Genomic DNA, 27,283 nt, shown 5'->3' with positions numbered 1-27,283 from the left:
AGGGGGGTCTGGGCCTGGCTGGGGAATTTTGCAGGAGGTCACACAAGGTAAGGAACTGGGAGTTGTTGATCTACTAGCCTCAGGAATGATGCTACAGTGAGGTGAGAGTCTTGAAGCAAATCTTCACGAGCAAGCTATTAGTCTAAGTAAATAACCCATTTTACTTGGTTCCTCTATTATTTTCCTGTACCAAGTAACTTAGTTATTTCTGCTTCTTGTCAGTGTTGTTTATCACAGGGATAGGAAAATATTTGTGGACTTACTTTTCAGCCTGCATCACCTTGTCATGGGTGAGCGTCAATACGGTGTATCACAGTTATTATACTTAGGTTACATGTCTTTTCCTGAAGACTGTGAAAAATTAATAGCACATTATTTTTTATCATGATAAATATGTTGCCTGGCAGCACTTTTAAGCCAAATTTTAAAGTCAAATGTGGAATATAATGACAAGACAAAACAAAACAATCTCAAAAGCTTCCCCTGATTCCCACCTCTTAATGAAGCACTGTGATCACAGGGTTACACAGATGACCAGAAAATCTCAGCACTTGGGTGGCTCCTGGCATATGTGGCTGGCAGGATTTAATATAAGAATAAAATTTTGTAACAGAGGTGAATGGACCACACTGATTATTTCTGCAAGGATGGGTTTTTTCCCGATGTTGTGGTTTTCCCTATTGTGGAAGACTCAGCTGAATTCTGCTGGTCTCAGAGGTCAGCAGGTGTATTCACACTAGTTTTCCTGAAATTTGTGTGTCATTGCACACACTTTCCCAGATTTTGTAAACTCTGCTAAACCATGTCATTACTCAGGAATAAATATAGAAAGGCCATTCAGTTAACTAATGATATTAATTAAATGTTTATTTGGCAGGGCATCGCACCATGTCCCTGAAGATTCGCTATGTAATGACAAAGAGAATTTGTGGTTTCTGAGAGCCAGACATGCCAGATTTAGTGTTCTAGGGCAAAGAAACTATATATAAGCAAAATAGATTAATAACTCAGTATCTGTATTCAGATTTATTTTCTCTTGACAGACTGAGGCCTGTCCCGGGAAGTATCAGTAGCATGGTGAGCTGGTTTAGAATCACGTAATATGAAGAGCAGTTAGAAGAATTAGGCATTTTTAGCCCGGGGATGAGAAGACATAATGGGGACAAGACAGCTGTCTTTAAACATTTGAGAAGCTGTCAGATGGGAAAGGATTAGACTGGTTCTGTGAAACTCCAGAGGGCATAAATATGGTGGAAGTTTCAAGGAAGCAGGTTGGGGTTGAAAAGAAATTTCGAACAGTTTGATTTATACAAACAAGGGATGAGTTCTAAAACACCATAGGGTGTGTTCACGGAAGGAATTTCTGCCCCAATTAATTCGTGGACACATGGATTAAGTATCTTTGAAGGTATCTTCCAACTCTCAGATTCTGATTCTTGGATGTGAAAATTCCACTTGATATAGAGTCAGCTCTGTTTACCATAATCAGTCACAATAGCACACTTAAAGATGTCCTGACGTCCACACTAAAACTTGGCTTACAAGGACCCCAGAGACGTGACCTCTGACCATCTCTACCCTTCTCCAGTCAAACTATCCTTCTCATTCCCCAATGGGCTGCCTTCCTGCTGCTTCTAGACTTTTCTTTCTTTTTTTTGTTTGAGACAGAGAGAGAGAGAGAGAGAGAGAGAGAAAGAGAGAGCGCACACAAGGGGGGGGAGGGGCAGAGGGAGAGGGAGAAGCAGACTCTCCGATGAGCAGGGAGCCTGATGTAGGGCTTGATCCCAGGACCTTGGGATCATGACGTGAGTCAAAGGCAGACACTTCACCGACTGAGCCACCCAGGAACCCCTAGACTTTTCTTTTCCTTTTTTAAAATTTTTATTTATTTTTATTTTTTAAAGATTTTATTTATTTATGTGACAGAGAAAGACACAGCGAGAGAGGGAACACAAGCAGGGGGGAATGGGAGAGGGAGAAGCAGGCTTCCCTCCGAGCAGGGAGCCTGATGTGGGACTCGATCCTAGGACCCCGGGATCATGACCTGAGCTGAAGGCAGACGCTTAATGACTGAGCCACCCAGGTGCCCCTAGACTTTTCTTTTTAGCTCAGAGTCATCACACATGCTCGTCCTTCAGCCTAGAATTCCCTCCTTCCACTCTTCCTCAGTTAACTCTGTACATCTCCAAGTAAATGTCTTCCTCTCCCAGGGAAGCCTTTACTCACCAGGTTCATTTCCCTTGTTAAAAGCCTGCATGGCACCATGCCCTCCCCTTTTGCAATGTTCATCCCACCATTTGAGAACTGTTTGTTCACTGTCTGTCTTTCCTACAGTTTCCTACAGGACTTGAGGGCGGGGACATGTCCCTGGTTCATGGCTTTATCATCAGTATCTTGGCACAGTTCTGAGCACATTTTCCAAAAATATTCGCTAGATGAATGTTATCCTCCTGGATTTAAAAATGCTTGGGTATATTGGTATCAGATTTACTTTTAAAGTTTCCAGAACTCATCATTGTGTGTATCTATGAGGGAGCTATGACAATTTAGGAATTGGAGAGCTTTTGAATATTTTTAAGAGTTTTATAACTTTACAGTGTTGCAAAACTTCTTTCACATGGTAATACTTCTAGAGTTCTTGGAGCAGCTCTCCCCACATATCACCACAATGGTCCACCTAATGGGAGCAAAAAACCATGGTCAGATTTGTCTGATTTGGGGGCAGAGTGAGCCTAGAAGGGAAAGAAGTGCTAATAGAGAGAAAAGTGGTAAAGAGAAAAGGCCAGAAGTGGCTTTGCACACAATTATACTTGGTTTACTTCTCAGCTGAAGTGAGAATTTATGATTAACACGCCTTCTCCTCTCCCACCCCACCGTGAGCTCTAATGACCTGATAACTGAACACACAGGACAATGTTTAGCGGTGACCTCCAGGAGGAAATTTAAAGTACTTTATTATAATTCAGTACTATTGACCATTTTTGTTTTCTGAAAACTTGTTCTTCAGTATCCCTGCTGCTTTTGCCTAAGAAAAGTTAGTTTTCTGTCTCACAGACATTTTCAGTCTGTTGACAAGTTTTCACACCAATTGGCATGGAAAAATCCCTGGTGAGTTTTCATGGTGGAGCCTGGATCCATGTTTACTGTCTATGGTTCATGATGAACGGTTTCCCTGAACTTGTTTGGTAGTTTGGAGACCAGATTGAAAAGAGAGGATATCCATTCCTTTGAACTTGTGTGATTACATGAAGCCATTTTTCTCTTCCTGCCCATCAATCCTGTTTGCTTTTCTACAAGAAAATAACCCAATCTTGTGCCACCGACCGTGCTGATAGAAGCAGAAGCCCTTCAGTAGGCAATGTAACAGATTTGTGTATAATATTATTAGAGTTAACTGCTTACAGAGTCCCTTAGAAGTTGTTTTATCCAGGAAAGAGTTGGTAATAATAGTTATGACCCCTTTTGTAGCAATTACCATGGTCCTAGGAATATCAGCCCCAAATTGTTGCTTTAGTAGTGACAATAGAAAGAAGAGAAAAGCATCTGAGCCACTGTGGTGTCTGATGCCCAAATGGTAACTTGATCCATTTTCAATAGGGAGGGGGGTTTGAGTTATTTTTTCCAGAACTGAAGATGTGTCTATGATGAGTCATCCTCGCTCTCAAGCTGGTTATGTTCAAGTCAACAAGTATTTCCTGAGAAATTTAGAGGAATACTACAATGAGTAAGAATCTTACACCAAAGATCTTCTGGGCCTGTGGACCTCATTGCATTATTTGGGAACACATGGATTGGATGTGTGACCTTATTCTGATTAGCAAGATGCTTAGGTCAGTGGAACCAACAGGTGTGTGGGTCTGAGTCACATAATAGAACAATAAAGTCCTGTGGTTGTCTTTTATCACAAAGCAGCAATTGGAATACTGGAGGGGGGCTTCCAGATGAGGTCCTGGTGGGAAGGGGTTGGTGGGCCGGGAATTGACAACAATGTGACCAAGGTAGATGTTGCTCAGAAGCTCAAATGGACCATCGCAGTCTAGGTAGGAGCTTTGCTAAACAACCCTTTGGATCCTATGGCTGCAAGAACAGGGCAGTAAGGTCAGATAAGAGGAATAGATAAAAATTGACCAGTAAGAAGATAGTTAAAATACTTGTCCTTGAAAGAATAAGAAATAATCCTGAATCAGTCTTTGCTGGCAGTCCCTTTCCTGGTGTGACCTCAGCTAGCTGGGGGCGCTGCGCGTGGTCGCTCTAATCCCTAGGGTGGCTCTTTCCAAATGCTGCGTGTCCATGTGTGCATTCCTGCAGAAGCCTGCAGCCGCAAGTGAATACAGAATCCTTTTCTCCGGGACTGGCAGCCTGTCACATTTGATGAGTCTTAGATTTGAAAAGGAAAAAAGAAACAAAACACTCACATCAAACCAATATGCAGTAGCCAGAGCTGAAAAAGAAAATAGGCCACAATGCTGGACCTCTCTCTCTCTCTGCAAAAAAAAGCAAAAGTCACATGAATTCAAATTTGGAACAAGACTGCATCCTCCGCAAGGCCTGCCTCATTGAAAGCCTTGGGTGTCCGTGGCTCTGCTGCATTGCTCAGTCTGGCAAAGACAGAAGGAGGTGATTCAGGACAAATTGAAGCAGTGCAGGGAAACCTGGCACTAAATTTAGCAAGAAATCTTGTAATCCTGCGACTGGCTGAGTCTGTTGCTGGGTAGGATCTATCCACACAGAGACTTATATAGCCCTCAAGGACAAGTGATGGAGCACAGGCAGAGAGCCACGTGGTCCTGGAAAAGGCTTTCTAATTTCTTATTCTTGTTTTCTAAAACTCATGCACTTTTTAATTTTTTTAAAGCCTGGAAAGATTCCTTTGCTATTGGCCTTCCATTACCTAATTAAAATAAGAACAGCGTGTGAGAAAACCATTAACATATAAGAAGAAAATCACTCTCCTCTTGGGCAAGTTGGACTTCCAAACCTTGTAAAATATTTCCCTGGAGGGTGACTCACACCCTCAGGATTACCACTCCCAAGCACTTTCAGAGGGAGCAACATTTGGTGTGTCAAAGAAAGGATGTGCAAGAAGGAGGAGAATTTTCCACAAAAGTACAGCTTCCTGCCAGAGAGCACACGTGAGGCCAGGACATTTGGGCATAAACAACTCACACATCGGAAAGAGCGAGAACAACACAGAGAAGACTGCTGAGAGGGCTGAAGAAACCCATATATTTTTCAGATTGTGGCAAAAGTCCTCTGTGGTCACCCTACCTGAAACAAAAGTATTAAAGAGGACCTTTATTATGTTAAGCCAAATGGACCCTTTCCCTTTCAAGAAATAAAGTTAAAAAAATGTGGGCAAGAAACTGGAATCCTGACTTTTCATGTGATCCTGAGTCTATTACCTAAATATTTTGTATTTCGTTTTCTCCGTAATTATATGTAAACAATTTTATGACTTATCTCTCCACCTCAGGGGGCTCTATGACAAGAAGCTGGGGCCACAGCTCTGTCCTCCGTCTACCACAGAGGGTGTCAAGCACACACTCTCACAGGAGAGTGGTGAGGCCTTCTTGGGGAGGAGATTAAGGGTTAGCCTGATACAGATTGAGGCCTTTCGGTCTCAGTGAGGTAACCAGGGCCAGGTGGTCAAGGGCCAAGGGCAGAGTGGAAATGAGCCTGTTCTCCTTTCAGCCTTCCTATAATAATTTCACACTCTTGACAATAGAGACATTTTTAGGGTTGTCTCTGTTGAGCTTCCCATCCCATCCCTATACCTGTCTCTGCTTCAGCTTTCACCCCGGTGGAGTTCCCTTGGTGTCATTCTTCTCTGACTCCGTTCTCTCATCCCCCAGCTCTTGCTGCCCCCCCCCCCCCCCGCCCTCAGCTCTGGGCTCCATGGCGATGTCTTCCCTTCCACAGTTTCAGCTACTGCCAAAGGGTCTCGGTTCTCCTCCCGTCACTTAGATTTTCTGCTGGAGCTCCAAGGCCTGATAAACAACATGCCAAGCTGGAGGTCTTGTAGGTATCCCCAAATCAATATTTCCCAAATCAAACATATTCACTAATTTGCTTATTAATAAGCTGCTATATGGCAGATCCTGTGCTAGAAATCAATAGCCAAGCCAACCAATGACCTATTCAATGATAAAACAGCTTTAGCATCATTTTTGGGGCATGGGCTTCGGAGAGGGAAAGGCTGGGTTTTGCCACTTTTAAACTGTATGAATTTAGACGAGTTACAGAACTTCTCAGGATCTCAATTTACTCATTGTAAAAAGAGGATAATAACATTACCATCTTGAAGTGCCATTGCAAGAATTAAATGTGAATGTTTGAAAGGTACATAAACAATGCATGGTATGTAGCTGAGATAAGTAAATACTAGTGGTTAGGAAAGACATGTAAAAGAAATATAGGGACAGCTAACAATTCCTTAGTGGATCAGGGATGACTTCATAGTGGTAGAGGGGTTGAGATCATCCCTCAAAGATGACAAGCAGTCAGCTAGGTGGGAGTGGGGAGGGGTGCTCCATTTCCCCATTTGTGAAGGCATGGAGAGTGAAATAGCATGTGACATTTGTTGAATCTTAAGCAGTGTAGTACCAAGCACAAGGAATTTGTGGGGATTAATGAGGAGAGATGAGGGTAGAATGTATGCGAACATCATATCATGAAGTATCTTGTGTGTTAAGCTAAAGAGTCTCAACTTTATCCTGGAAGCTATGGAGGAATTGAAGGAATTTCAACAGGAAAATGACATGATTGGATTTGTATTTCAGAAAGAACACGTTGGTAACTGTGTGAAGTAGGGATTGGAGTCGTGCCAGGCTTGAGGCAAGGAGACTAGTTAGGAGGCAGTTGTGGTAATCCAGGCAAGAAGTGATGAGGGCCTGGATTAAGGTAATGGCTTTGCGTATAGAAAGAATGGCATGGAGATGAGTCGATATTAAGGTAGGTAGAATCTGTAGGACTTGGTAGCTCACTGTGAAGTCTAAATGAGAAAAAAAGAATCTGGGATGCCTGCCAAATTTCTGCTGTGGGCAAGTGGATGGATGGTAGAATCATTCAATGAGATATGGAAGTTGGAAAGAGGAAAACATTTTGATATTGGGTCCAGTTTGGGACCTAATGATTTTTCTATTCAGTTAATTTAAGGGCTGATGCTAATGGAAGTCTGGGATTTTCTTCCAGATGTAAAGAACCGAAGTCCAGGGGATGATAAGTAGTGCAGTGTATTCAGATAAAAAATCAGGTGTCAAGTGAAAAGAGCCAAAGTCAAAGACTTGGAGGAATAATGGACATTTAGGAAGAAAGACGACAAATCAGTGATATAGTCTAGATAGAAAAGTCATGGAGCTCAGAAGAGAATTGGGAAAGCTTAGCATCGCAGAAGGTGGATGGTCACAGACACAAACATATCAAGTTAGGGAAGAGGAAACTGAACACTGGGTTGGGAAATATGGAGGTCATTAGTGAACTTGGGGAGAGCAATTTCATTGGAGGTGTGAAAGGAATGTCAGAATACAGTGAGTTGAAAAGAAGAGTGTGTTGAAAGGAAGAGAGAAAGGGTAGATCTCCAATATATTCTACTGAGTTAAGAAGCTTTATCATGAAAAAAGGAAAAGAGAGAATGGAATTTAGAAAGGGATTTGAATTTGAAGAAAGTTGGTTTTTATTTATTTTTGAAGAAAGTGTGGAAGAACACTGTGTGTGTGTGTGTGTGTGTGTGTGTGTGTGTGTTGAGAAGGAAAGCCAATAGAAATAGAAAGATAGAAGATAGAGAAGGAATGAGTGATAGAACACTGCCCTTGAGGCAGTGGGAAGGGATGGGTTGCAGAGTATGAGTGATGGATGTCACAGGCTTTGGAAAGAAGGGTTACTTTCTCCACTGAGAACAAAAGAAAATGAAGAAAGACCAGCGTATGTGTAAATTCGTTTTAACAGAGGAAAGAAAGAGTCCTTGCTTGGTACACTATATTTGTTTCTGTTAATCAGGGACAAGTTCATCCATTGAGAATATAGAGGAGGTAGGCTTGAGGTTAAGCATAGCACTTTAAATAGCTTTGGGAGGGATGGAATTGGGAAATACCTAATATTTGTTGGGTGTTTACTGCATTCTAATTATAACTTTAATTGTAAGTATATTCACTTTTTTGATATTACAGTAACTCTTTAAGGCAGATATAATAATCATCTCTGTTTTAGAGATGGGGAAACTGAGGCACAGAGATTTTTTTTTTTAAGATCTTAAATGCTTTGACAATTATCTTGTTAGAGAAGGGCTTGCACTCAACATTTGACTCCACAGGCCATCTTTTAATGTACTAGTGTATATAGAGAGCACTAATATTTCATTTATTCATTCAGCAAATATTAACCAAATGCTTTCTATGTGAGAAGACTTGTTTGAGTCTTATCAGATGCACTGATAAACAAAGTAGTCAAGATGCTTACGGCAGGAACGAAACAGGAAAACTGTAGTTTATAGTAGACGAAAGGTAGTATAGAAAAAAGGAAAACACAGAACAGATTGAGGGGCTGGAGAGGTAGGTTGTGAATATAGGTAGGGGTAGAACTTATTTGAGATGATAACATTTGAGCAAAGAGTTGGAGGAGGGAAGGGGTTAGCCATGTAGATAGTAGAGAGAACATTCCAGTGCCCAAGGCATGACTGTGGTTGACTACTCAAGGAACAAGGAGGATAGTATGGCAGATGTTTCCTAAGCAAGGTGGGGATGGGGAGGAGTAGGAGGTGAGGTCAAAGAAGATGCTATGGGGAAGTGCAGATCATGCAGGAGCTTTGGTTTTTACTCCGAGTATAATGGGGAGCATTGCAGGTTTTGAGCAGGGAAGTGACATATGAACATTCTTAGGCTTGGCCATTACCGCCTGAGTGGCTCAGTCGTTAAGCGTCTGCCTTCGGCTCGGGTCATGATCTCAGGGTCCTGGGATCGAGCCCTGCATCGGGCTCCCTGCTCGGCAGGAAACCTGCTTCTCCCTTTCCCACTCCCCCTGCTTGTGTTCCTTCTCTCGCTGTGCCTCTCTCTGTCAAATAAATAAATAAAATCTTAAAAAAGATTACTCGGGCTGATGTGTTGTGAAGAGGCAGAGGGTAAATGAAGAAGCAGGGATACCAGAAGGGAGGCTATGGCTGTCATGAAGGTGACTGGAGACAGTAGCAGGGACCAAAATAGTGGTATTAGAAATAGTGAGAAGTGGTTGGATTCTGCGTAAATCTAAGAGGTGGAACCAACAGAATTTCCTGATGCACTGCAGGTGGAGTGTAGTAAAGGAGAGAATACAAAGATAACTCTTGAGGGGTTTTGGCTGACATAATTATAAATGGAGTTGGCATAACTGAAATGGGGAAGAGCGGGTGTAGGTTTAAGGGAGGATCAGATGTGACAATCTTTCCAATTGTGTACATTTTCTCCATTAGCATTCAGCTTGCCTTATCGATAGAAGAGTGGAATGGAAGAGTTTGACAGATCAGATATTGGGGATTTACAAAGTAAGCTCAAAGGAAGGACTAGGGGTAAGAGATGCTGGAGTAAAATAAGACTCAAGAAATATGGAAGTAATACAAGTGATGGAAGTAATGGACTATGGATTCTAATTTTCAAAGACAAGTAAATTAAACCTCAAAGAAGAGAGTAGTGTCACCAGATACACGGGGTCCAGGATGGGTGTTTTCATAGAGTGTCTGTGTCCTCACATGGGGTTGTGGAGGGAGTTGTTAAGCATGACGAAAAAAAATTAGAAAAATTGCAAAATGTCTGGATCATGGGACATAGGCTTTGAAGTGGTTGAAGGTTAGAAATCTTGAGAATAAGGAAGCGAATGAGTTGGAATGACAGGTTGTGTGAGTAAAGCGAGGTATTAAGTTTGAGATTTCAGAATAGGTTGAGTTCTAGGTAATGGCCAAGTCTAGGGTATAACCATTGGAGGGGCTGCTGAAGTGAAGTTGAAGCAGACAGATGAAACTACAGTCAGATGGGGGTGTTGGATGGATTGGTCACTTAGTTCTAGCTTTATTGAGATATAATTGATATATGATAAAATGCAAATATTAAAGTGTGAAATTGGATAACTTTTGGCCTTGTATACACCCATGGAACCATCACCACAATCAAGATAATGAACATATTCATTACCCTCAAAAGTTTCTCCATGCCTCTTTGCCATTCCTCACGCCTTCCCACTCCACTCTGTCCACCCCATTCCTAAGTAACCGCTGAACTGCTTCTGTTTTGTATGTTCTAGAATTTTACATAAATGGAATAATACAATGTGTATTCTTTTTTTTTTTAAGATTTAGTTATTTATTTTAGAGAGGGGGAAGGTAAGAGGGAGAGGCAGAAAGAGAATCCTCAAGCAGACTCCCTGCTGAGTGTGGAGCTTGATGCCGGGCTCAATCCCATGACCCTGAAATCATGACCTGAGCTGAAATCAAGATTCAAACAGTCAGCCAACTGAGGCACTCAGGCGCCCCACAATGTGTACTCTTTTGTTGTTGTTATTTGTTTTTTTTTTTGACTCAGCATAATTATTGTAAAAGTTATTCATGTTGTTGCAAATGTCAGTAGTTAATTCCTTTTTATTTCTGGGTAGAATTCCATTGTATGGTCATACCTCAATATTTTATCAGATGAAAAACAGTTTTATATCTTTTGAAGGACATGAGGATTGTTCCAGTTTTTGATTATTGCAAATAGAGTTGCTATAAATATCTACACACAAGTCTTTATGTGGACATCTGCTTTCATTTCTCTTGGATAAATACCAAGGAGTTGAATTGCTGAGTCATATGGTAGGTGCATGTTTCACTTATTAAGAAACTACCAAATTGACTTTCAAAGTCAGAGTGGGTTGGACCATTTTACCTTCTCACCAGCAGTGTATGAGAGTTCCAGTTGCTCTACATCCCCACTAACACTGGGTATGGATAATCTTTAATTTGATCAGTTCCAGTTGGTGTGCAATGGCATCTCTTGGTTTACATTAGCATTTCCCTGGGGCCTACTGATGTTGAGCATCTTTTCATACACCTTTTTGTTATCCATATATCTTTTTTGAGATGTGGCCAAATGTTTTTTGCCATTTTTTATTGGGCTGTTTGTTTTCTTCTTAAGTATAAGAGTTTTAGAAATATTCTTTTTTTTTTAAATTTAATTTAATTATGTTAGTCACCATACAATACATCATTAGTTTTTGATGTGGTAATGTGGTGATCCAAGATCCATGATCCACAATCCATTGTTATACAAGTCCTTTGTCAGATATATGTTGGCAAACATTTCACCCAGTCTGTGGTTTCTTTCTTCATATTCTTAACAATGCCTTTGGAAGAATAAAAGTGTACAATTTGGAGGAAGTCCAGTTTATGGATTTTTATTTTATAGTGTGTGATTTTTTTTGTCCTATTTAAGAAATCTTAAACCCAAGGATACTATGATTTTTCTCCTATATGTTCTTCTAGAAGGTTTGTTGTTTTAGCCCCTACACATGGTGTAGGATTCATTTGTATATATTGTGAGGTAAGTGGTAAGTTTTTTTTTTTTTTTTTACACATGGCTGTCCACTTTCTAGCACAATTTATAGAAAATATTTTCCTTTCCTTATTGAAATGCTTGGAGACCTTTTCTGAAAATCAATTGATCATACATATGGGAGTTTACTTCTGGACTCTGTATACATTGTCATTTATTGATCTGCCTAGCCATATGGTAAGACCATGTTGCCTTGATAATAAGTATCTATATAATAAGTAGATATAAAACAAATCTTCATATCATGTAGTGTGAGTGCTCCAACTTTGTTCTTCTTTTTCAAAGTCATTTTGAGTATTATAGATTATTTGCACTTTCAAATAAATTTTGGCATCAGCTTGCCAATTTCTACAAATTGACCCTATGGGTTGACCCTATGGGTCAATTTGTGGGAGATTGGGTTTTAATAATTGGGTCCTCAGAACCCTGAAAATGGTATTTCTCTGTTTATTTTGGTCTTTAATTTCTCTTATCAATGTATAGTTTTCAGTGAGCAAGTCTTGCACATCTTTTGCCAGATTTATTCCTGAATATTTCATATTTTTCTATAGAAATATTTTTATATGAATATAAAATTATAAAAAACATTCTGACACTGTAGTTAATAATATTGCCTTTTTATTTTAGGCTTTATTTTTAGAACAGTTTTAGATTTACAGAAAAATGAACAAATATTTCAGAGAGTTCCCATATACTCACCATCCATATGCAGTTTATCCTATTACTGACATCTTACATTAGTATGGTAAAATCATTATGATTAAAGAAGCAATATTTGTATAATAATATAATAATGATGTATATTCTTATAAACTGAAGTCCATAGTTTATTTAGATTTTAGATTTTATCTAATATCCTCTTTCTGTTTCAGGATTTCATCCAGAATGCTACAAAGCATTTAGTTATGATGTTTCCTTAAGCTCTGCTTAGGTGTTACATTCCTCAGACTTTCTTTGTTTTTGAGGACTTTGACAGTCTTGAGAGGTAATGGTCAGGTGTATTATAGGATATCCCTCCACTGGAATTTGTTTGATATTTGTCTCATGTTTAGACTAGGGCTCTGTGTTTTTAGGACGGAGATCACAGGGATAAAGAGCCATTGCCATCATATCATATCAAGAGTACATACTGTCAACATGATTTATGAAAGTAAATGTTGACCTTGATCATCTGGTTGAAGTAGTGTTTGTCAGGTTTCTCCACTGTTATATGTAGTAAATAAAAGTTACTCTTTTATTTCCCTTGTCTGGTGGGTACTGTACTCATTGTAAAGAAGTCAGTATGCGCAGCATACCCTGTGAGGTCAGGAAGTCCTGCTCCCCCTCTTTTAGGGTGGAGTGGATATATAATTGATTTGGAATTCTTCTGCAAAAAGACCTTTGTCTCTTCATTTATTAATTTATTCATTAATTTACTTATATCAGTATGGACTAAAGGATATTTATTTTATTCTTTGGGTTTATGCTCTGATACTAATTTATTTTGTTGGTTAAATTGTTCCAGGTTTGGTCATTAGGAAATCTTACTGTTGGCTCTCCTGTGCCCCTTTGGCATGCCCCCATCACTGTGGGGATTTTTATTATGTTTTTAAGCACTTACTTTCTGGCACAATAAGATGTCTTGGGCTCACTTTGTATATTTTGTGCCCTAGTCCTAAAATCAGCCATTTCTTTAAGGAGCCATATTTTCTTTTAAAAAATGATAGTAGAAACCAAGATTTGGGTACTAGGTATGCTTGTTGCTACTAGGGTGGCATTTCTTTCAGGCCATCTCAGCTGACAGAGCAAAGACATATATGTATTTATGCTGATGTGTGCGGCTCCTTTTGCCCTTAGTCCTACGTGTTCCATTCGTTTCCAGAGTCACTCAGGTCAGCACCATTTCCCTTTTGCTTCCCTGAGATTATTTCCTACATCTATGATATAGTCAGAGTCTCCTGTCAGTCTCCAGTCTTTCCTTGACTCCCCCAAGCTCCTAAATGACTTTTAGATCTTCATACATTAAGGTTCACTCTATGTGTTGTAAAGCTCTAGAGGTTTTGACAAATGACTAATGTCATATGTCCACCATGACGGTATCATACAGAAGAGTTTCACTGTCCTAAAAATACCCCACGCTTCACTTATTCCTCCCTCCCCGTTCTCCTAGCAGTCCCTGACCTCTTCACTCTTTCTACAGTCTTGCCTCTTCTCAGAATGTTTTAGAACTGGAATCATACAGTATACGATCTTCTAAGCCTGCCAATTTAACCAACAAGATAAGTAAATTATTGGAGTATAACCCAAAGAATAAAATAAATATCCTTTAGTCCATACTGATGTAAGTAAATTAATGAATAAATTAATAAATGAAGAAGAGACAAATGTCCTTCGCAGAAGAATTCCAAATCAGTTATGCATCCACTCCACCCTAAAAGAGGGGGAGCAGGACTTCCTGACCTCACAGGGTATGCTGCGCATACTGACTTCTTTTCAATGAGTACAGACAAGGGAAATAAAAGAGTAACTTTTATTTACTACATATAACAGTGGAGAAACCTGACAAACACTACTTCAACCAGATGATCAAGGTCAACATTTACTTTCATAAATCATGTTGACAGTATGTACTCTTGATGTGATATGATGGCAATGGCTCTTCATCCCTGTGATCTTCCTCCTAAAAACACAGAGCCCTAGTCTAAACATGAGACAAATATCAAACAAATTCCAGTGGAGGGATATCCTATAATATACCTGACCATTACCTCTCAAAACTGTCAAGGTCCTCAGTATGTAGGTAAGGTTTCTCCCTGCCTTCTCATGGCTTGATAGGTCTTTCCTTTTTATCAGTGAAGAATGGTCCCCTGTACAGATTTACTACAATTTGTTTACCCACTCACTTATTGAAGAGCATCTTGATGGTTTTCAGTTTTTGTCAGTTATGAATAAAATCATCAGAAATATTCATGTGCAGGGTTTTACCTTTTCTTCAAAAATTGCTTTTTCTTGTGGGCATAACTTTTCAACTCAATTGGGTAAATACCTAGGTATGTAGTTGCTTCATTGTATACTAAGACTATGGTAAGCTTTGTAAGAGACTGTCAGGTTGTCTTCCAAAGTGTAGCACCTTTTCACATTCCATCCAGCAGTGAATGGGAGCTCCTGTCAGCCTGCTTCTTTGTCAGCATCCGATATTGTCAATTTGGGGCCTTTCAGCCATTCTAATGGGTGTGTAATGCTATCTCATTATTGTTTTAATTTGCAGTTCTCTACTGGCAAATGATGTTGAGCCTCTATCCACATGCTTATTTGACCTTTGTATATATTCTCTGCTGAGGTGTGGTTCAAATCTTCTGCCCAATCTTTGGTTTGTTTGTTCTCTTATAATCAAGTCTTAAGCATATACTTTGGATACAAGTCTTTTACAGGTACGTGGTTTTCAAATATCATCCCCTAGTCTGTGACTTTTCTTTTTATTCTCTCAGCAGTGTCTTTTGCAGAGAAGTCTTTAATTTTAATAAAGTCCACCTTGTGTATGTTTCCCTATTATGCCTCATGCTTTTGGTGTCTCTAAAAGCTCACTGCTAGACCCAAGATCTAGATTTTCTCCCACGTTATCTTCTATCAGTTCTTTTTCACATATGAATGTCCAGTTGTTCCAGCACTGTTAACTGAAAGACATTGAATTGCCTTTCCTCCTTTGTAAACAGATCTATGCCTATTCTGTTGCCAATGCCATCCTGCCTTATTTATTATAACTGTATAGTAAGTCTTGATGTTGGGTAGTGCAAAACCTCAAGTTTGCTTGTCTTCAGTATTTTGTTTGCTATCCTGGGTCTTTTGTTTTTCCATATACAATTTAGAGTCAGTTTGTTAACTTCTGCAAAAATAGCTTGCTGAGATTTTGATGGGGGTTGCATTGAATTGATAGCTCGAGATGGGAAGAACTGAGACTTCGACAACATTGAGGCTCCCTATCCATGTACATGGAATATCTCTCTGTTTATTTAGAATTCCTTTAATTTCTTTCATCAGACTTTTGTAGTTTTCTGCATATAGATCCTGTATGTATTTTGTTAGATTTATATCTAAGCATTTCAGGGTTTTTTTGGTGCTAATGTAAATTATACTGTGTTTTTAATTTCAAATTCCAATTGTTTATTACTGGTATGTGGAAAACAATTTGCTTTTGTGTATTAACCTTGTATCCTATGACCCTGCTATAATCTAGGAGTTATTTATTTATTTTTGTCAAATCTTTGGGATTTTCTACATACAGAGTCATCTCCTCTGTGAACAAAGAAAAATTTATTTCCTCCTTTTCAATCTGTATACCTTTTATTTCCTTTTGTTTGTCTTATTGCACTAACTAGGATTTCCAGTACAATGTTGAATAGGAGTGGAGAGAGGGGGCATCTTTGTCTTGTTCCTGCTTTGAAGGGTGAAACATCCATTTATTTTTTCACAATTAAGTATGTTAAGTCAGTTGAGTATTTTGTAATTGTTCTTTAACAAGTTGGGGAAGTTACTCTTTCTTCCTAGTTTTCTGACAAATTTTACCATGAATCACTGTTGGATTTTATCAAATGCTTTTTCTGCATCTATCTATATAATCACATGATTTTTCTTCTTTAGTCCACTGACATGATGTATTATGTTAATTGATTTTTAAATGTTGAACCAGTCTTCCATACCTGAAAAAAGAAACAAACCCACTTGGTAATGGTGTATAATTGTACAGAAAAAAAACCTCGGCCTTTTCTGTCCTAAGTAAGGAGAAACCCTGTTCTTCCCTACTGTATTTCTCAACCTGTGAGTCTCCTGTGCTGCTCACACAGAACTTTTCACTTCTGATGCCCTGGTCACCCAATGTGTGGAGGTTTCCCCCCACAACAAGCCATTCTCTCTGACACCTGGATGTCCTACAATTCAACTCAATTCTGACACTATCTGCCTGGAGACAGCATCAGATTCCCCAGGTTGGGGGCAGGGTCCCATAAGACTGCCCAATGCCTCTTTCAGATGCCAGTTGCAAGCCCAGGTTATTACCTTGTGAAAAGATTTCAATCTACAAGGGAACCAGAGGACATAACATGGAGAATGTCATGCATGTACCCTCAGAAGAACAGAAACTTAAGAAGTGAGAGACTGATTTTCCATAAATGCCTGAATTATAGACCAAGACTTATCTCCTGACCAATGAACATCTGCCAAGAATTTCTCCCCCTCCTCCAGCTGATGAGCTTACTGCTTGGAATTGGGCTGGACTTCCCCCTCTTTACTTTCCTTGCCTGTAAATACAGCCCACCCCAAACCCTAGAAGGATTTGCCTGCAGCATGCGGCAGCATGCATTTCTCAAATTGCAATTTCACTGCTATTCTTCAATAAAGTCCACTTTTGGTAATTTGATTTTGCCTCAGTTTACCTAAAAAAAAGATTTAGGTTGACAATGTGTGCTTCTGACCAATTGGCTCTACTTTGGAGGTTCCCAAGATCCCCCTCCTTGGACTTCAGACACCAGTCATAAAACCTGATTGTTACCTGCACTTGTGACCCATTGGCTATAAATCAGAAGCTCTCATGACCCCCTCCTTAGGTTTGGTTAATTTGCTAGAGCAGCTTGCAGAACTCGGAGAAACAATTAACTTACTAGATCACCTGTTTTTATAAAAAGATATAACTCAGGAACAGCCAGATGGAAGAGCTGCACAGGGCAAGGTGTAGGGAAAAGGTGTGGTGTCCTCTCCAGGCATACCACCCTCCCGGAACATCCACATGGTCACCAACCTGGAAGCTCTCCCAAGCCTGACCTCTTGGGTTTTTATGGAGGCTTCATTACATAGTCTTGGTGGATTGAATCATTGACCATTGGTGATTTAATCAACCCCCGGGCCCTCTCCCCTTCCTGGAGGTTGGGGGATGGGACTGAAAGTTCCAACCCTCTAATCACATGGTTGGTTCTCCTGGCAACCCACCTCCATCCTCAGGTGGGGGACAAAAGTCACCTCATAACAAAAGACACCTTTGTGACATCAATACTTAGAAAATTCCAAGTTTTTGGGGAGTTGCTCGTGAGGAACCATGGATGATGACCAAATACATGTGAGAAATATATTTTAATCCTCTGAAAGACCAAATATATATTTCTGTTATAAATCATATTGCAATAATTCTTTTTCTGTCTCTACAAATGAATATAGTCGCGTGTCACTTCTAATGTAAAGTCCTGCCTGAACCCCTAGGGAGTTTATTGCTTTCTACTTTGGAACACACACAAAACTTGGCTTCTACCTTTATTATAGTACTTAACATAATATGTTGTTTTTACACATTTTAAGTTCTGTAACAATACTGTGAGCAGCTGAGAACAGAACTGCTTTTTTAAAAACTCTTTCCCTTTGTACTTGTAGCCCTCAGAGTGTTACTATTTAACAGTAATTATCCTTATTATTCGCCCCTTCTATAATACTTAATGCTCTGCCAGACAATGCGAATACTCAAAAGTTTGTTGAAAGCAAAAAAAAAAAAATTAATTTCCAGACATAAAACACGTTCCAAAGCCAGTCAGTAAAATGCTGAAATATTTTGATGATATAAACTTAATGCTGATGGTGACATATTGAAAAGAATCCCATTTATTTTCTGTGACATTTTAAATGGATAACCTGGCCTACTTTATCAGTAAGGCAGCTACAGATTTTTGACCCTTGAACCCCTCCGGTCTGGGAAGGTCAGAGAAGGTGGCACTGGGACTTTATCACTCGTCTGGGCCACCGGAGATATGCACTAGGTGTATATATTGCTCTGTAAACGGGCTGACATTGCACCAGACATTCAGGTTGCTTCAGTGATCCTGACTTGGCTCTGAGGCCAGCCTCTCTTATCCCATTTTCAATCTGTCTTCGAATCTATCTCAGGGTGGAGGAGAAAACGGGAGAAGGTGTTTTGTATAATTGTTATTGATTGGAGAGGCCTAAAATAAGTAGCACTGTCTCAAGCCTGTGAAATGAATCAGGGTAGGGGTAATGAACAAAAGGCATCTCTCTCTTTTTTGAAGTTTCTATGAACTCATAACAGAAAGGAAGGGTAATTTTAGGACTCTTTTATTCTCTTTTAGTGTGAGTCAGAAATTTTGGAGACCCTCGACTATTTCTACTCTCAAATAAAAACGCCCATTGTAAAATGTTTATCCCAACCAAGGATCATGGCCATGTTTCTAGAGCATTCTTCTCTGTATGTGAAATCCTTTGATATCTTGCTGTTTTCATTGGGAAGGCTTTATAGCAGCCATGAAAGAATCCTGCGAAAACTCTTACAAAGTCAAGCACAAAACACACCTGGGATAGCAGTAATACTTATCAGCTATTTTAGTGAGAACTTTCTCTCCAGCATAGTGGAACAGATATGAAATCCAGTCAGCTAATTGCGGTCAATTGCCTCAGCAGTGTTATTTTTGTTTTAAGAAACTGCTACCCTGGCCTAAATGAGCTAGACTATTCCTTCTTGAAAGAGTACCATTATCATTTCCCCTGATTATTTCCTGCTCTCTTTGAGTAAACCCATTTTCTAATCCTATTTATGGTTTTTCTCACCTTAAAACTTTAGATGTATGTAATTACTTTCAAAGATAACACAGTGGTATAAAAAATTATTTTGCAAGTCTTTTCACTTATAATTATTTCAATATTCCCACGAGGTAAAGGTTAAGGAATTAAAGTATAATGAGGCAATTTTTTAAAAAGATTTTATTTATTCATTTGAGAGAGAGAGCATGAGAGAGAGAGAGCATGAGAGGGTCAGAGTGAGAAGCAGACTCTGTGCTGAGCAGGGAGCCCAATGTGGAACTCGATTCCGGGACTCCAGGATCATGACCTGAGCCGAAGGCAAATGCTTTAACAACTGAGCCACTCAGGCGCCCCTATAATGAGACAATTTTCAAGGTCACACATTTGTTAGGGCTACAGTGAAAGGCAGAACCTCAGCTCCCTGACCCTAAACCAGAACTGCTCCAGGAGACTGCAGAGAATTGAACACAATGTGTGCTAAGGACTTTTCATCTATTAATTTATAGTTGTGAGGTGTTATCATTATGTCAGTTTTACATACTGAGGGGATCAAGGTGTAGAGAGATAAGGAGATGTTCTCCAGGTGATAGAGTCATAAACTATAGACCAAGTTTGCGCCTGGACATGATTGATTGATTCCAAACTTTGAGCTATGTTAGAGCACCTATGCAGCTTGGCCGGAGCAGGTTTTCTCTAAGCGCTGTCGCTGTGTTTGGCTGTTGAGGCAATGTCCGGTGCAAGAGTGCCTGACTCCTGGGATCAACCCACGGTTTACCGGCTGCACTTACACAGCCTTGCGCTGTGGCAAGAGGCAGCGTCATCGGGGAGGAGTATCTTAAATTGGAATGTCCAATGGGGACACCTTTTTTTCTACGTGGTTTGTTGGAGGGGTGCCTTTTCTGCTCAGTTCAAAGATGCAAGGCTGCCAGGCTTACGCACAGGCATTAGTCCCATGGGATCATTGCTCTCACTGTCTTAGCCAACCCACCTGTAGAATGGGCCTGGGATAGAGCCAGGGCTTAGAAGAGAGGAATTCCAAAGTTAGTTTATAACTTTGTTGCTACTTCATGGGGGCAGGGCGGAGACAAAAGCTATATTCACTGGAGATAGGGTTACCTTTACTACAGTCAGGTAGAACTCAGTATCTAGGCTTGAGATGGTGCACTCTTACAAAGAAACTTCAGAGCTCATTGAAAATGTTATCAGTTACCAACTCACCACTGATAAAAAAAGACTATAATATTTACTAAGCAGTTAAAGTATCAGGCTACAAACTGTGAACTTTCCTAATACTGATATTTGATGTTTCTGGTGAAACTCAATTCAGTGCTTGAGATGATACCTGGAAAGTCCATAAAATTTCAAAGATCTATAAACAAGTCATCTTAACTACCTCAAATATCCTAACATGCCACTGGTACTTCAGCTTTTCCACATGTTTACTGAGAAAACTCAAACCACACGTGGGGGTTGGAAACCATGTGGGTATGTGAGTTGGGGAATTCTGAATCCTTGGGTCCCTGGTTTACCCAGGGGAGGTTAGCATTGTAGGTTTGTACTTCTTTTCAGTCAAGGTAATACGAATGGTGGAGTCTTTTTGGCCAGTAACTTGACAAGTGCCGTTTAAATGGAGTATAATGATGGGTCTGACTGGTTCCATGTCAAGAAATGTCAGGGAACTCAGTAGCTAACTTGGCTACACTGCGCATTTGCATTGGACTGGTAAACCTAACGCCTATTGCAGGAATGGAAAATGCTACTGACACATGAGTTATGGTTGCTGTGAAAACCATAATTTCGAATTTATTGACTTTGGTGTGTTTAAGGTTTTACTTGTTGTGTTAGCATGTTCAGGGTAGGTATGCCGAGTAGAATTCCTGTCGCATTTTCAGATGAAGACTGATTCCACTTTAAACTCCCCCCCCCACCCCCGAACGGGTTCTCTGGAGCTACAGAAAGCTGTCAGAGACTTCAACTCTGGTTCAGTCACTCCATTTCCATTGGCTTGAATTAGAAAATACATCAGTCCTGTGTCCAACTCACAAAACTTAGACCCAAAAGGAAAAATAAATTCCTTGTGAGGTCATCCCTCTAGTCTGAACACTATCTGGTAGACTCCTTGAGCCACTAAAATGGCAAAGATCTTGGATGTCTGCCCAGCTGTCGGAGAGAATAGAAGAGAAAAGGAAAGTGGCCAGGAGTGGTGGCGCACAAGAACATGGAGCCCGAACAGGAAAACAGAGATGGAACAATGCTGCATATTGATTAGAGCAACTTACATGGGAGCAAAAAAAAGCACATCTGTGTGTGTGTGTGTGTGTGTGTGTGTGTGTGTATGTGCGTGTATTGGGGGAGGGAAGGGGAGTGTTAATGAAAACCTTTCAGACAAAAATAAAATGCTTATTCATTTCTTTACAGGTATTCCATCAAAAAAAGTGCCAGAAAATCCAGGAACATAGCTAGTTGCTTTTTGTCTTGAAAAGCCAAACAAAAAGTAAAGGAATAGAAAAAGTAGAGGCAGAGCTGAGATGATCGTAAGCTATATTTGGTAAAGTGATCTGGGTGTGAGTATGTGTCTGCAAATTCTAGCTTGTTTCTCAGTGCTCGACACTTCCTCAGTCTGCATTCACAGCCAGCAGTCTGATTACTGACCTTTATAGAAAGAAGTCTGCTGAGATGGGGAAATTTCAACAGTTCACTTAGCAAGCTTGACGCTGAGGGGATCCTTCTTTCGGCAGTTTTACTTTTTCAAATGGACTAGTTACTTATCTGAAGGGAGTTAAGAGGTCCAGCAACTCTTGAATCCTCATCCTGTGAGCTTGAGATGTGTTTTCTAAGAAGGTTCTTTTTAGGCGTTTGAAATATTGAGAACATACCACCATGTTTATTTGATTTTATTCCTTCATTTTTCTAAAAAGCAATTTGATACATTTGTATTTCTCTCTGGATAAAATCATGTAAAATTATTTTATATTGCTTGACAGACTGCATTGTTAACCCTCATAGTATGCAGTATGTGTCAAGGAAAGCATTATATACAGCGCACATTTATTGGACACACTGTAGTCTCTTAAAATATGGGTAAAAGCTGCTGTAAGCATCAAAATATCTCTGTTCTTCCAAGAGCAGTAGATATTGGATTACTGCCTGTTGGTTTGAGAGTTACAGTTTAAACACTTACTTTACATAAAAATACATATAAAATAGAGCCCATTTTGGATCACCTTTGATCTGTAAGTGGTACCAAAAGGAATAGATTTTATGGGGAACTCACCTATTCTCCATCAAGTTGGTTGGTTATTCACATATTTTCACAAAAGATAAATATTTTGTTCATTGCTTGAGATTAAGAGAAGTTTCCATAAAGGTGTTTTTTTTTTTTAATTTAATTTTATTATGTTATGTTAGTCACCATACAATACATCACTAGTTTTTGTTGTAGTGATCCACGATTCATTGTTTTCGTATGCACTACTGGGTATTTACTCCAAAGACACAGATGTAGTGAAAAGAAGGGGCACATGCACCCCAATGTTCGTAGCAGCAATGTCCGCAATAGCCAAACTCTGGAAAGAGCCGAGATGCCCTTCAACAGATGAATGGATAAAGAAGATGTAGTGCATATATACAATGGAATATTTATTATGCAGCCATCAAAAAGGATGAATACCCAACTTCTACATCAACATGGATGGGACTGGAGGAGATTATGCTAAGTGAAATAAGTCAAGCAGAGAAAGTCAATTATCATATGGTTTCTCTTATTTGTGGAACATAAGGAATAGCATGGAGGACATTAGGAGAAGGAAGGGGAAAATGATGGGGGGGAAATCAGAGGGAGAGATGAACCATGAGAGACTATGGACTCCCGAGAAACAAACTGAGGGTTTTAGAGGGGAAGGTGGTGGGGGGAAGGGTTAGCCCAGTGATGGGTATTATACATAAAGGTGTTTTGACGTAAGTTTTCTTTTTAAAAAGCTTTTTCTGACTTGCTAAAGTCTTCTGTACCTGCACAATTTCTCCCTAACCCATTTCAGCTAAATACCTAATTGAAGCTGATGTCCACCAGGGAGCATTAATGAACCCGTGGATCAAGGTTCTGCAGGCGCTTCCATGATCAGAGTAAAATCTTTGTTGGTTTAAGTTAGATCTTGTACATTACAGGAGCCACAATATGGTAGGGTTGGCTGAGTCTGTATTTCTAATTTTTCTTTGCTGAGAACTCTCATAAAAATTCATATCTTTCGAAAAAACCCCAATAATTCCCAGGTCTGGATTATGTTCTAGATATGTTCCTGAGAGCACAAGCATTTCTCTGCCCAAAATTAGTGGGGAGAATTAGGCTGATAATGGTTCATTTAAAAATTGCATACTCTTGGGGCGCCTGGGTGGCTCAGTCGTTGGGCGTCTGCAGTCTATAGAAAGAGGGGACGTGAAAACCTTGTAGAAAGCTGAAATAAAAGTTGAAAGAACCTAAGCACATTTCTAGGAATAAGTAGGTCTAATATGCAAATATATAAGTGGCTTGCATTGCCCTGATGAAAAGCTTTTTGTAGGTTCAAATCTTCAGTAACTTTGGCTCTTTACACGATAGAAATCAAATAATAGGCCCCAATTCCACCTCATGGAGACATAACCCAAGGTGCATAAAAAATACATTTCTTACCCAAACCATGAGCTGAGCATCGCTTTGTGGATTGTATGTTTAGTCACTTTCTGTGTTTAGACAGGTTTCCATATGCCGGAGAAACAGGACTACTTCCAGGAACATGAATTTCACTGGGAGTTCTTTCTCTGGGATATTTACAATGTGGTCGTGCATCTGTGTTAAGTTAGATCTGAAAATTTTCTGCTGGTATAACAAGTCTTAAAATCTAGGATGCTAGTATCTTTTTTAAATTCCAGATTGATTTTAGATATCTATTCAGGCTTTTTATTACTAGGATGCTTCACCTTATTGTTTTTTGAATGCCTTCTGTGCAGAGGTAATTGTTTTCATTAAATATGATAGAAATGATATATTAAATGGTTTTATAAAATTGGCATAAAATGAATCCTTGCTTGGGGAAAATATGTCATATACACATACAAATAGAGAAAGATTTTTAAACATTTGCAGTGCATACCGGGTCTATGAAGAATTCTGTGTAAGTACAATTGCATAACATTTCCTTTAGTTTCTCTTCAGTGAGTGATGTTGGATTTACTGATTTCTGCAGTTCAGTGGGAAGCTGTCATTGTAGACCTCAAATCACGGTTCTGTGTGGAAGGCTTCTTATTGAATTAGATTTTCAATAAATGCCACATTGTGAAGGGCCAAAATCCACCACATAAGTTGGCTGAATTGCATCGATCACTTCGATGATTGTTCAGGTAAACATTAACAAAAGAAAATACTTGAGGTATTAAATAATGGAATTTACAATGGGCTCTTAATCATTCATTTCCCCCAAATTTGCAACTGTATTTTAAGCGGCATCCAGTAGGCACTCAAAGTTTTTGTTGACCTAATTACCCATCTTCTGCACAGATTATATGCCTCTGCGGCCATCCTCCATGTGGCTGCACGTTGGCAGCACTGGGAGAACTCTCACGATTCTAGATTTTGAATGTGCAGATCTGAGGCTAGGCTTGCTCGCCACATGGTTTTGAAAGTGCCCCAGGAGATTCAAATATGCAGATGGGGGTTAAAAGCCATCACTCTACTACTATATTTGTTGGCTTTTTTTTTTTTTTTTTTTTTTTTTATTTCTTCAATTCAGCAGTCAGCTTTTTGGAGAGAGGGGCATTGCCATGGAATATGGGAAGCAGGTGCATTGCAATGGTGGGTATCTCGAAGGAACAGATGATGGCTTGGGAACCCATATTCAGGATTAAAGTATTGAGGGTCCCCCCTAAATCTAGTGATTGCCTAAGAACACCTCAGGCAAGAAGCTTGAAGATGTTTTTTTTTTAGCTTCTAACCCAAACAAGTTTAGGTGAGAACATTACCAAGGCCTAAGTGTCCACCAAGCTAAACCAGGCAAGTCAAAATTTATCTAGGATTACACACTTTGTAATAGGCAGTTTGTTTTGTTTTTGTTTTTGTTTTGCTTTTATAGATTTGAGCTATATTGAGAGGTTAAGTTAGTTACCTAGGCTAAAATAGATTTATGTGGCCTAGTTGGCATTTAGAGGGTGAATGGGTGACGGAAATGCAAAGCAAATGCCAACTCTGCAGATCTGTGTTGTCTTCCCATCACAGAGAGGAGACAACAGAGCCTCTCATAAGGTTCTCTCCTCACCAACCACAAACTCCTATTTCAAAAATAATTCTCGGAGGCGCAACAATGGGAGTGCTCGTTTATCAGCCCAGAAACCTGTTTCTTTTAATAACAACTGCATTAAAATATTTGTTCAATTACAGTTTTCCTCCCCAACTACTAAGGGAGCATTTTTCACAGAAGTTTTTGTAATTGGCAGTAGGTTAGTCCATAGAAAATCCTCAACCTTTAACAAATACTTTAGCACTATGTAAGCAAGAGATAAGGAGGAAGAGTAATTTTTGGTCCAAAAATTAAAATACATTTGCTTGCTTGCTTCGTGCAGACTGAGCCTGAAAATACCAGGTTGTGGGATTCATTCCGTGCTCTCTGGAATGTTTCATATTTTGACACAGTTAGATATCTTCTCTTCCTCCTTCTGGTTGGTCTTCAGCTGTCAAATTTTTCCTTATCCTCTCCTGTATATGTTTAGTCTTTCTTTTTTTTTAAGATTTCATTTATTTATTTGAGAGAGAGAGAGCATGTGGCGGGGGGGTGGGGGCCCGAGGGAGAGGGACAAGCAGACTCCATGCTGAGCTTGGAGCCTGACGCAGGGGCTCGATCTCATGACCCTGAGATCATGACCTGAGTCGAGATCAAGAGTTGGACGCTCAACTACTGAGCCACCCAGGAGTCCAATGTTCAGTCTTTCTATTTTCTTTTTTTTTTTTTTTTAATATTTTATTTATTTGACAGAGAGAGAGACACAGTGAGAGAGGGAATACAAGCAGGGGGAGTGGGAGAGGGAGAAGCAGACTCCCCCTGAGCAGGGAGCTGGACATGGGACTCCATCCCAGGACCCTGGGATCATGACCTGAGCCGAAGGCAGACGCTTAATGACTGAGCCACCCAGACGCCCCTATTTTCTTCAGTTAGCTGCGGCTTGTATACAAGTCACCTGAGTTTTTTCTACCTTTTGGATATTTTTTCTTTAAAACCCACGGTAGCCATAAATTCAGTTTTTAGTCATATGCTGGTTTGTAATTGACAGTTCATCACCTTGTATATGACCTGCTCTTATTCTTTGGTTTCTAGGAAAAAAGCCTCTACCTGATCTTCCTCACAGCTCTGCACCATCTTGTTCTGACCCCTGAGATACTACGTGGTTTCCACATCAACATCGGCTTGTCTGTGAAAACTCTTGCTCTGATTTCCAATTATATTTACTTTATCTGTTATAGATTTTATAGCTCATCTTCTTACTTGGTATTAATTACTTGATTAATTTAATGATCATTTATTAACCGTATAGAAGGAAACCATTCTGAACCAGAGGCTCATACCGATGAAAACCATGAGTGTAATATTTTAGTGATATCTGGCAAGAAAGCCCTGAGACATTGAACACTCCCTTTGATCAGACATCCATCCAACCAGGTCCCTGAACACAGAAGAAGACAGAGTTTAATGTTTCATGTTAACAATGGCTTCTGCTGCCAAAAATCCTAGCAGGCTCAGTACGATTCCATGGAGGATTATCTTAAGCAGTTACTCTGAATGAACGACAACAGTGCACAAGTGCTCATCTGTCCATGGCCACCCCAGAGCCCAGCCTTATCTCCCCTTCTTCCAGGCCAATGCACGGAAAGGCTGGTGGAGACCTCCCTCAGAGAAAAGCCAGAGGAGAGCAGCGAGCACGACCTGTTTGGCCCAGATGGGAAAATGAAAATGGCTCAGAAGACTTGATAAGATCCTTCTTAGCTAGGGAGGGATTGGGGAAAGCAGGGTATTGCTTCCCAGGCCTGTCTTCCTCATTCTTCTCAGCCACGTTAGGGAAGAGAACTTTGAAAAAGCAGGAAGAGAGGCTGGGCCTCTCCGAGGAGGAGAGCCACACTGCCTGAAGTATCCCAGCTCCTTGGAGGAACTGAGTCAAGTAAAAGATGA

At 40.0% G+C, this 27,283-nt stretch overlaps 1 long non-coding RNA gene across 1 annotated transcript in view; it reads left to right on the top strand.

Annotated features, from left to right (window-relative positions):
- LOC144381487 (uncharacterized) overlaps positions 1 to 26,487 on the top strand; it is a 55,266-nt gene extending 28,779 nt beyond the window's left edge. The window contains exon 3 of the long non-coding RNA XR_013446738.1: positions 26,435 to 26,487. This is a non-coding gene — a long non-coding RNA (uncharacterized LOC144381487). The remainder of the gene's footprint in view (positions 1 to 26,434) is intronic.
- The last annotated feature ends 796 nt before the right edge of the window (positions 26,488 to 27,283 follow it).

This window comes from Halichoerus grypus, chromosome 4 (genome assembly GCF_964656455.1).
Source record: "Halichoerus grypus chromosome 4, mHalGry1.hap1.1, whole genome shotgun sequence".
NCBI lineage: Eukaryota > Metazoa > Chordata > Mammalia > Carnivora > Phocidae > Halichoerus > Halichoerus grypus.
Note: the sequence above shows the minus strand (reverse complement) of the source record. Positions and strands in the feature narration are given on the sequence as shown.